Here is an 8,023-nt window from a genome sequence, read left to right as displayed (position 1 = left end):
CTGGGACAGAAGGCCTGCTCACCCTGGCTCCAGAGCACTTATGGGGCTTGGACATGTCAGCACCTGGGGGGAGGGGACCAATGAGGGGAAGAAGAAAATCATTCTTATCGAAGGGATGCTCAGGCCTTAATTATGAATAAATGGGGTGGAAAATAAACATTTTTAAGACAATTCTATTTACCTGGCTAACAACCATCTTTTGTTCCTTTTTAAAATTTGTTTAAAAAATATTTGCCAACCAGGTGTTGTGGCCTGCAATCCCAACCACTAGGGAGGCTGAGGCAGGAGGATCACAAGTTTGAGGTCAGACTCAGCAACTTAGTGAGGTCTTAAGCAATGCGATGAGACCCTCAAATTTTTTAAAAAGGCTGTAGCTCAGTGGTGATGCACCCCTGGGTTCAATCTCCATAGCAAAAGGAAAAAAAAAAAAAAAAACATATATATATATAGTCCCTGTGTCAAGGACCATCAAGGTCCATTGAGGGTACAGCCGTGTGAGTAGACTTGACAGTGGGGTGAATGAGTGACTGGGGGAGGAACAAAGAAACTGATGGGTGTTTGCCATGGGAGAACACAGGGGACGATGGGGGGATGAGCTGGGACAGTCCGAGTGACAAGTCTGGCAGCCTGCCTAAATCAGCTGGACTTCATTTTATGGATAACTTGAGGTGAGCAGTGGTGAGGGAGGTGTCAAGCAGTGGGATGAACTGGTATGATTTGGGCCTTGGGAGGTTCTATGGTGACCGTAAGCAATGTACATGGAAATGAGTGAGGCTGGAAACAGGAGACAGAAGAGGAAACATCAGTTTTCTTAGCAGGCGGTCAAAAATTGGCAGGCTAGCTGGGAGTGATAGTGCAAGCCTGTAATTCCCAGTCACTCAGAAGACCGAGGAGACAGGAGGATCACAAGTTCAAAGCCAAGCTCGGCAACTTAGCAAGAGACTCTGTCCACAAATAAAAATAAAAAGGGGGTTAGGGATATAGCTTAGTTGGTAGAGTACTTGCCTCACCAACCCAAGGCCCTGGGTTCAATCCCCAGCACCACAAAAATAAATAAATAAATCAAATAAATAAATAAATACATACATACATACATACATACATAAAAAGGGCTGGGAATGTGGCTCAGTGGTTAAGTGCCTTGGTTTGAATCCTCGGTAACAAAAGAAAAAAAAAAAAAAGGCAGCCTACCATCGTTTTTGTTTTCCTCAATGGGGTTCTATTTGTTGTAAACATGAAGACATTAAAAAAAAAATCAGTTGCCAATATTGAAACTTGATTTTTTTTCATATTAAAAACATCAAGAGGGCTGGGGTTGTAGCTCAGTGGTGGAGCACACTGGGTTTGATTCTCAGCACCACATATAAAAAAGGTCCAATGATAACTAAAAAAATTAAAAATTAAAAAAAAAATCAAGCCAGGCATAGTTTGGCTTATAATCCCAGCTACTCAGGAAACTGAGGCAGGAGGATAGTTGGAGATCAGCTTCAGCAATTTAGCAAGTCCTAATCTCAAAGAGCAAGCATCAGATTTCTGACTTGTAAAAATTGTCCACATCTGGGCCTGCATTCCCAAGTGAGAACAATTGACTGGGGCTGAGAAGCAGTTGGGTTGGGTTGGCTGATACGCTTCCCAGTTCACTACAGTCCCTGCCTCTCTCTACTGCCTTGCACATTGCCCTTCTTCACTCATTTAGATCACCTACGTGGCTCTTATGTCCTTTAGTACTTGTTGCTCTAGAGTAGAAAAAACCAATGAAGCAATGAAGGTATACTGAAAAGGGAAAATAGTGAATTTATGAGATTATGTAAGGTCAAAATATTTTTTGTATGACTTGTGTGTGAGTGTGAGTGTGTAAAATCAATGTGGGTGCTAAAGTTTCAGGTAAGCACTCTAACACTGAATTTCACCTTAAGCTTTTAACTGACAGTTTTTTTTTTACAATTTGAGACAGGGTCTTGCTAAATTGACCAGAGTGGCCTTCAACTTGAACTTGAGATCCTCTTGCCTCAGCCTCCTGAGTGCCAGGACTTATAGGTATGTGCACCATGCCCAATCTTGACTGAGTTTTTTTTTGTTTTTGTTTTTGTTTTTTTTTTTGGTGAGTGTGTGTGTGTGCATGTAAATGTGGTACTGGGGATCAAATCCAGGGGTGCTCTACCACTGAGCTACATTCCTTTTTCATTTTTTATTTCCAATCAGAGTTTTATTAAATTGCCCAGACTGGTCTCAAATTTGTGATCCTCCTGCTTTACCCTCCCAAGTCTCTGGAATTACAGATGTGTGCTACTACAGGCAGTTTATTATTTTTTTTATTTTTAAAAAATATTTAGTTGTAGATGGCCACAATATCTTTATTTTCTTTTTTATGTGGTGCTAACAATTGAACCCAGTGCCTCGCACATGCTAGGCAAGCACTCTACCACTGAGCCACAAACCTAATCGCTCGCTACAGGGAGTTTTGAAGGATAGAGGTTGGAGGTAGGAAAGGAGGGAAGGAGGAAGCAAAGATGACACATTGCTTTTAGTTAGAGACCAGGTAGATGGGTAGTCAACTCTAAGAAGACAAGTAGGCCCCATCATTTCCCCAAAATACAGGAGACAAATAAAGGAGCAGCAGAATTATGGGGCCCTCACTGCCCTGGAGCAGGTAGCACAGGACCAGAGCAAATAGGTGTGGCTTTTTCTCCTCTTTTTCCTTCTTTTTTATCAAGAAGGGAGTAAGTAGACTTAAAAGGTAAATGTGAATATCAGTCTACTTGAGAAACAAGTACAGGGCAGCATGAATGAGGAAAGAGGAGAGTGTGGCTGGGACATAGCTCCATCTTTCTTATCCACTACTTCCTACAAGTTGGCAAGATGAGAATTTTGAGGCACAGGCCTGGGGTCAGCCTTGCTTGGCTGGATCTAACAGGTGTTAGATGTTTTTGGTTGTTGTTCGATGTTTGTTTTGTTTTGGGGATTGAACTCAGGGGTGCTTAACCACTGAGCCACATCCCTAGCACTTTTTGTTTTTTATTTTGAGACTGGGTTTTGATAAGTTGCTTAGGGCTGTTGTTTTAGTCAGCTTTTTCGCTGCTGCACCTGAAAGACCCCACAGAACCACTGTAGAGGAGGAAAAGTGTATTTGAGGACTCAGGGTTTCAGAGGTCTCAATCCATAGACAGCTGGCTCCATTCCTCAGGGCTCAAGGTGAGGCAGGACATGATGGCAGAAGAGTGTGGCAGAGGGAAGCAACTCACATGTTGATCAGAAAGCAGAGAGAGACTCCACTCTCCAGATACAAAATATATACCCCATAGCCACGCCTCGTCCTCCAGCCACACCCCACCTGCCTCCAGTTAATCCAGTTAATAGGTTGAGGCTATAACCCAATCATTTTCCTCCAAACCTTCTTTCATTGTCTCATAGGTGAGCTTTTGGGGGACAAGTCACATCCAAACCATAACAGCTGCTGAGACTTTGAACTTGCAATCTTTTTGTTTCAGCCTCTCAAATTGCAGAGATTACAAGCATGTGCTACTGAACCCAGTTACCCTGACAGTTTTGACAGAGCAGGGCGAATTTAGGTGAAAAGCGCAGGCAAGCAGGAAGGTGACCATGATGATTAGGGTCTTGTGGGAGGGGGTTGTTTTTTTTTTTTTTGTTTTTTTTTTTTTTTTTTTGTACCCAGGAATTCAATCCAGGAGCGCTTAACCACTGAGCCACATCCCAGGCCTTTTAAATTTTTTATTTAGAGATAAGATCTCATTAAGGGCCTTGCTAAATTGCTGACGCTAGCTTTGAACTGCGATCCTCCTGCCTCAGCCTCCCCAGCCACTGGGAGTGTGCAACCGCGCCCCCAGCAACCCAGATGTTTTCTACTGAGCGATCTCACTAAATCCTAGGGACAAACGGCTTTGGGATTAGATTGCCGGATGTCCCCTTCATGCAAGGTAGCACCGCCACCTAGAGGAATTATGGGATAGCACAGCCTTCTTTCTCCAATCAGGGCTGGGTGGGTGTGTGAAAAGATGATCGAGAGAATGGGGTGGGGAGCTTCGTGTCAGCCTTGGGAACAAGTCAGAGGACCTAAAGGCAATATGGGCAAAAGGTGAAGCTGGGTTTGGATTCCTCTTAATTCTTTCCTCAAATTCAACAGGTTAGAATTCCAGAAAAGCAGGGCACATGTTGATACTGTGTTGAAAACCTTCCAACTACTCATTTCGCCCCACATAAAAAGGCATTGCAAGGGCCTAGAGGACCCGTTAAGATCTACTGCCACTGTCGATTCTGAAACCTCTCCATCCTCATCCTGCTTTTCTCCGACTTGTCAAGCACACCGCTTGTGTTAGCTGTAAGCACAAAAAAGCCAAGAGGGGAGCAGACCTCAAAGGATTCGGCGATGCCATTTATTAAAACGTGGAGTCAATCAAGTCAGGCATCAGAGGGGCTTATTTGGTTGGTAGAAAATGGCAGCCGGTTACAGAAAGGTGTGTTTCATAGGATACAATGAGGGTGAATTAATTGGAGATAGGCAGAACGTGTTGGTTTGGGCAGTCAGGAAAAAACTTGTAAAAAATCTGAAATTCATTATTACTAGGAAAGGATGACAATCCAAGGATCCATTGTTACCCAGAGCTCACTGTTTACTTTTTTTCCCTTCAGGACTCATCTTCACTGGGAAAGGGTAAAAGGCCAGAGCCCAGCGCTCCGAATTTGCCTCCTTCATTCAGGACTCTTTGTCCCTGGGAAGGGATAACTGTATGCCTTCTCCCTCCTCCAGGTTACTGTCCTCCTTTCTCCCTGGGCATTGTCATTTTTCCATATCTTTCATTAGCTTTCTGTCACTATGATAAACTCCCTGAAATAATCACCTTATAAGGAAGAAAAGCTTATTTTGGTTCAGGGCATCCAAAGTTTCAGCCCATGGTGGGTTGGCCCTGCTGCTTTTGGGGTTGTGGCAAGGCAGACATAATGGCAGGGAGATCCCTCATGGCATCTGGAAGCAAGATCCCTCATGGCATCTGGAAGCAAAAGAAAGAGGAAGAGGAGCAGCTGGAGTTCTAATATTCCCTTCAAGGGCACACTCCCAATGACCTAAGACCTCCAACTGAGGGACAGTAAAGAGCCAAACCCAAGCATCACTGTCCCAAGGACTTTTCACTGGCAGTTTCCTCTGTCTGAAATGTTCTTTCTGTAGTGTCCACTTGGTTAATTCCTGCATTGCCTTCAAATTTTTGTTCAAATGTGTTTTACTCAGCTTTTCCACTTCTGTGACTATACAACTCAACCAGAACAATTGTAGAAGAGGAAATGTTTATTTGAGGGCTCATGGTTTTAGAGGTCTTAGCCCATAGAAGGCCCAGCTCCACTCCTCAGGGTTTGAGGTGAGGCAGGACATCATGGTGGAAGAGTATGGCAGAGGGAAGCAGCTCCCGTGATGAGCAGGAAGCAGAAAGAGTTCACTTGCCAGATACAAAATAATCATGCCTCAATGAACCACCTCCTCTACTCATACCCCACCTGCCTCCAGTTATCACTCAGTTAATCCCATCAGGGATTAATTCACTGATTAGGCTAAGGCTATAACTAGGTCATTTCTCCTCCTTCTTGCATTGTCTCACAGGCAAGCTTTTGGGAGACACCTTACATCCAAACCATAACATAATGTCACCTCCTTAATGTGACCTAGCTTGTCCACCTGTTTTAAGTTACAAGCCCTCACACTCTGAATACCCCTTCCTCTGATTTTGTTTTCCTAGAGCACTTATACCCCTCAAATATTATATAATTTATTTAATGATTGTATTTCTTATTTATTGACTGTCTCCATTTCTTAAAATGTCAAGTTCTACAAGGGCAGAGATTTTCATTTTGGTCTTGTTGATTGCTAAATCACCAACAATTACAGTAGTATCCAGCACCTAGTAGTTACTTAACTAACTTTTATTGAATAAATGAATGCACCAAAGCAGAGCATTTTGTCCAACCTCAGTTTTCAGAGGGGAAAATAGAGGCCCAAGGAGGGAGGTGACTTCTCCAAGGTTATACAGATTTATAAGAACTGGCACTAGGACTCATTTTTTTTTTTTTTTTTTTTTTCCAGTGCTGGGGATTGAACCCAGGGCCTTGGGCAAACACTCTACCAGCTGAGCTATATCCCCAGCCCAGGACTCAACTCTTATGACTGCCCCCAGGCCACTGTACTTCCCACTCACCTATGACATATGTTCTACCTACTCTCAGCCAACACTCATTTTTCACAGAATATAAAAAACCCTCAAAACTAAATATGGCTGGACATGGTGATTTCCACCTGTAATTCCAGCAATTGGGAGGTTGAGGCAGGGGGCCATCCTCAACAATTTAGCAAGACTCTCAGAAACTTAGTGAGACCCTGTCTCAAAATTTAAAAAGACTGGAGATGTAGCTCAGTGGTTAGGCATCCCAGGGTTTAATCCTCCATACCCAAATAAAAGTAAAAAAGAAAAAAGAACAAGGTCTGGAAATGTGATGTGGTTTAGTGGTAAAGACCCCTTGGTTTCCATCCCCAGCATTCCCCGCCCCACCCCCACCCCACATACACAAAAGAAAGACTAAACATATTCTCTTAGGATTGTTTATATATTAGTTAAGGTATCTACCCAAAGTATGACTTTCTAATGGTAAACTTTGGGTGGTTTGGGGGAGGTTGTCTGGAAGTGGGAAGTTTGGTGGAAATCCCCACATCACATACCTTAGCCTATGCTGTCTTTTGGGTTAGGCTCAACCTAGGGAAAATGCTCCAAAGCTAGACCAAGTAGCCTTCAAGGAGGGTCCCTCTCCTAGAGAATAAGTGGTCCTGTCCCTTAAGTCAATTTTTTTGTATTTATTTATTTAGTAGTGGGAATTGAAACCAGGGCACTTAACCACTGAGCCACATTCTCAGTGCTATTTTATATTTTAATTAGATAGGATCTCACTGAGTTGTTTAGGGCCTCGCTAAGTTGCTGAGGCTGGCTTTGAATTCACAATCCTGCCTCAGCCTCCTGAACTACTGGGATTACAGGCATGTACCACCATGCCTGTCTGGTTTTTGTTTTTTGGTTTTTTTTTTTTTTTTTTTTTTTTTTTTTGAGGTGGCTTCTTGTTATATTGCCCAGATTGGTCTTGAACTCCTGGGCTCAAGTGACCTTCCTGCCTCAGTTTCCCAAGTACGAGGGACTACAGTTATAAATGGCAGAGGAGCCTAACCACAAACATGACAATTGAATATTGCCAGACCCACTCCTACCCCAGTCATAATCTCCTCTTCATAATAGCACTATCACCACATCTGTAACTCAGGAGAGATGGCTAAGTGATCTATATTCATTATTAAATTTTGTCTCAAATGCGTGGGGAGGCTCCTCCCCATTGCAGAGAAAAAAACAGAGGCCTAAGGGTTGAGTGAACTGCTGATTGTACAGGCCTCCTGATACCACACCCTGTTGTGCCTGTCTTCTGACTGCTTCTATTCCTTTTTCCTCACCCTTTTCTTCCTTCCTTCCTTTCTTCTTTCCCTCCCTCCTTTTCTTTCTCTTTTTCTTTCTTTCTCTTTTTCTTTCCTTCCTTTTCTCTTTCTTTTTTTTTTTCTTTCTTTTTTTCTTTCTTTCTTTCTTTTTTTCTTTCTTTTTTTTTTTTTTTTTTTTCCCTCCTTCCTTCCCTCCCTCCCTTCTTTCCTTCCTTTCTTTCTCTTTCTTTTTTTCTTACTCTTTCTCTTTCTCCTCCCTCCCCACCTCCTCTTCCTTTCCTTTCTCTCTCTCTCTCTTTCACACTGGGGATTGAACCTGGGGTTGCTTTACCACTGAGTTACATTTCTAGATTTCTAGTCCCTATTCTTTACTTTTGATTTTGAAACAGTCTCTCACTAAAGTTGGCCTCAAATATGCAGTTTGTCTTTCAAGATTCTCTGGCCTCAGCCTCCAGTCACTGAGTTTATAGGCATGTGCCACTGAATCCAGCTCAGATATTTTTTGTTTATATTAGGTCATCAGTCTTTCCTTTCATGACTCTATGACTT

Source organism: Sciurus vulgaris, assembly GCF_902686455.1.
Source record: "Sciurus vulgaris genome assembly, chromosome: 3".
NCBI lineage: Eukaryota > Metazoa > Chordata > Mammalia > Rodentia > Sciuridae > Sciurus > Sciurus vulgaris.
The sequence above is the reverse complement of the archived record's forward strand: the minus strand, read 5'-3'. Positions refer to the sequence as shown.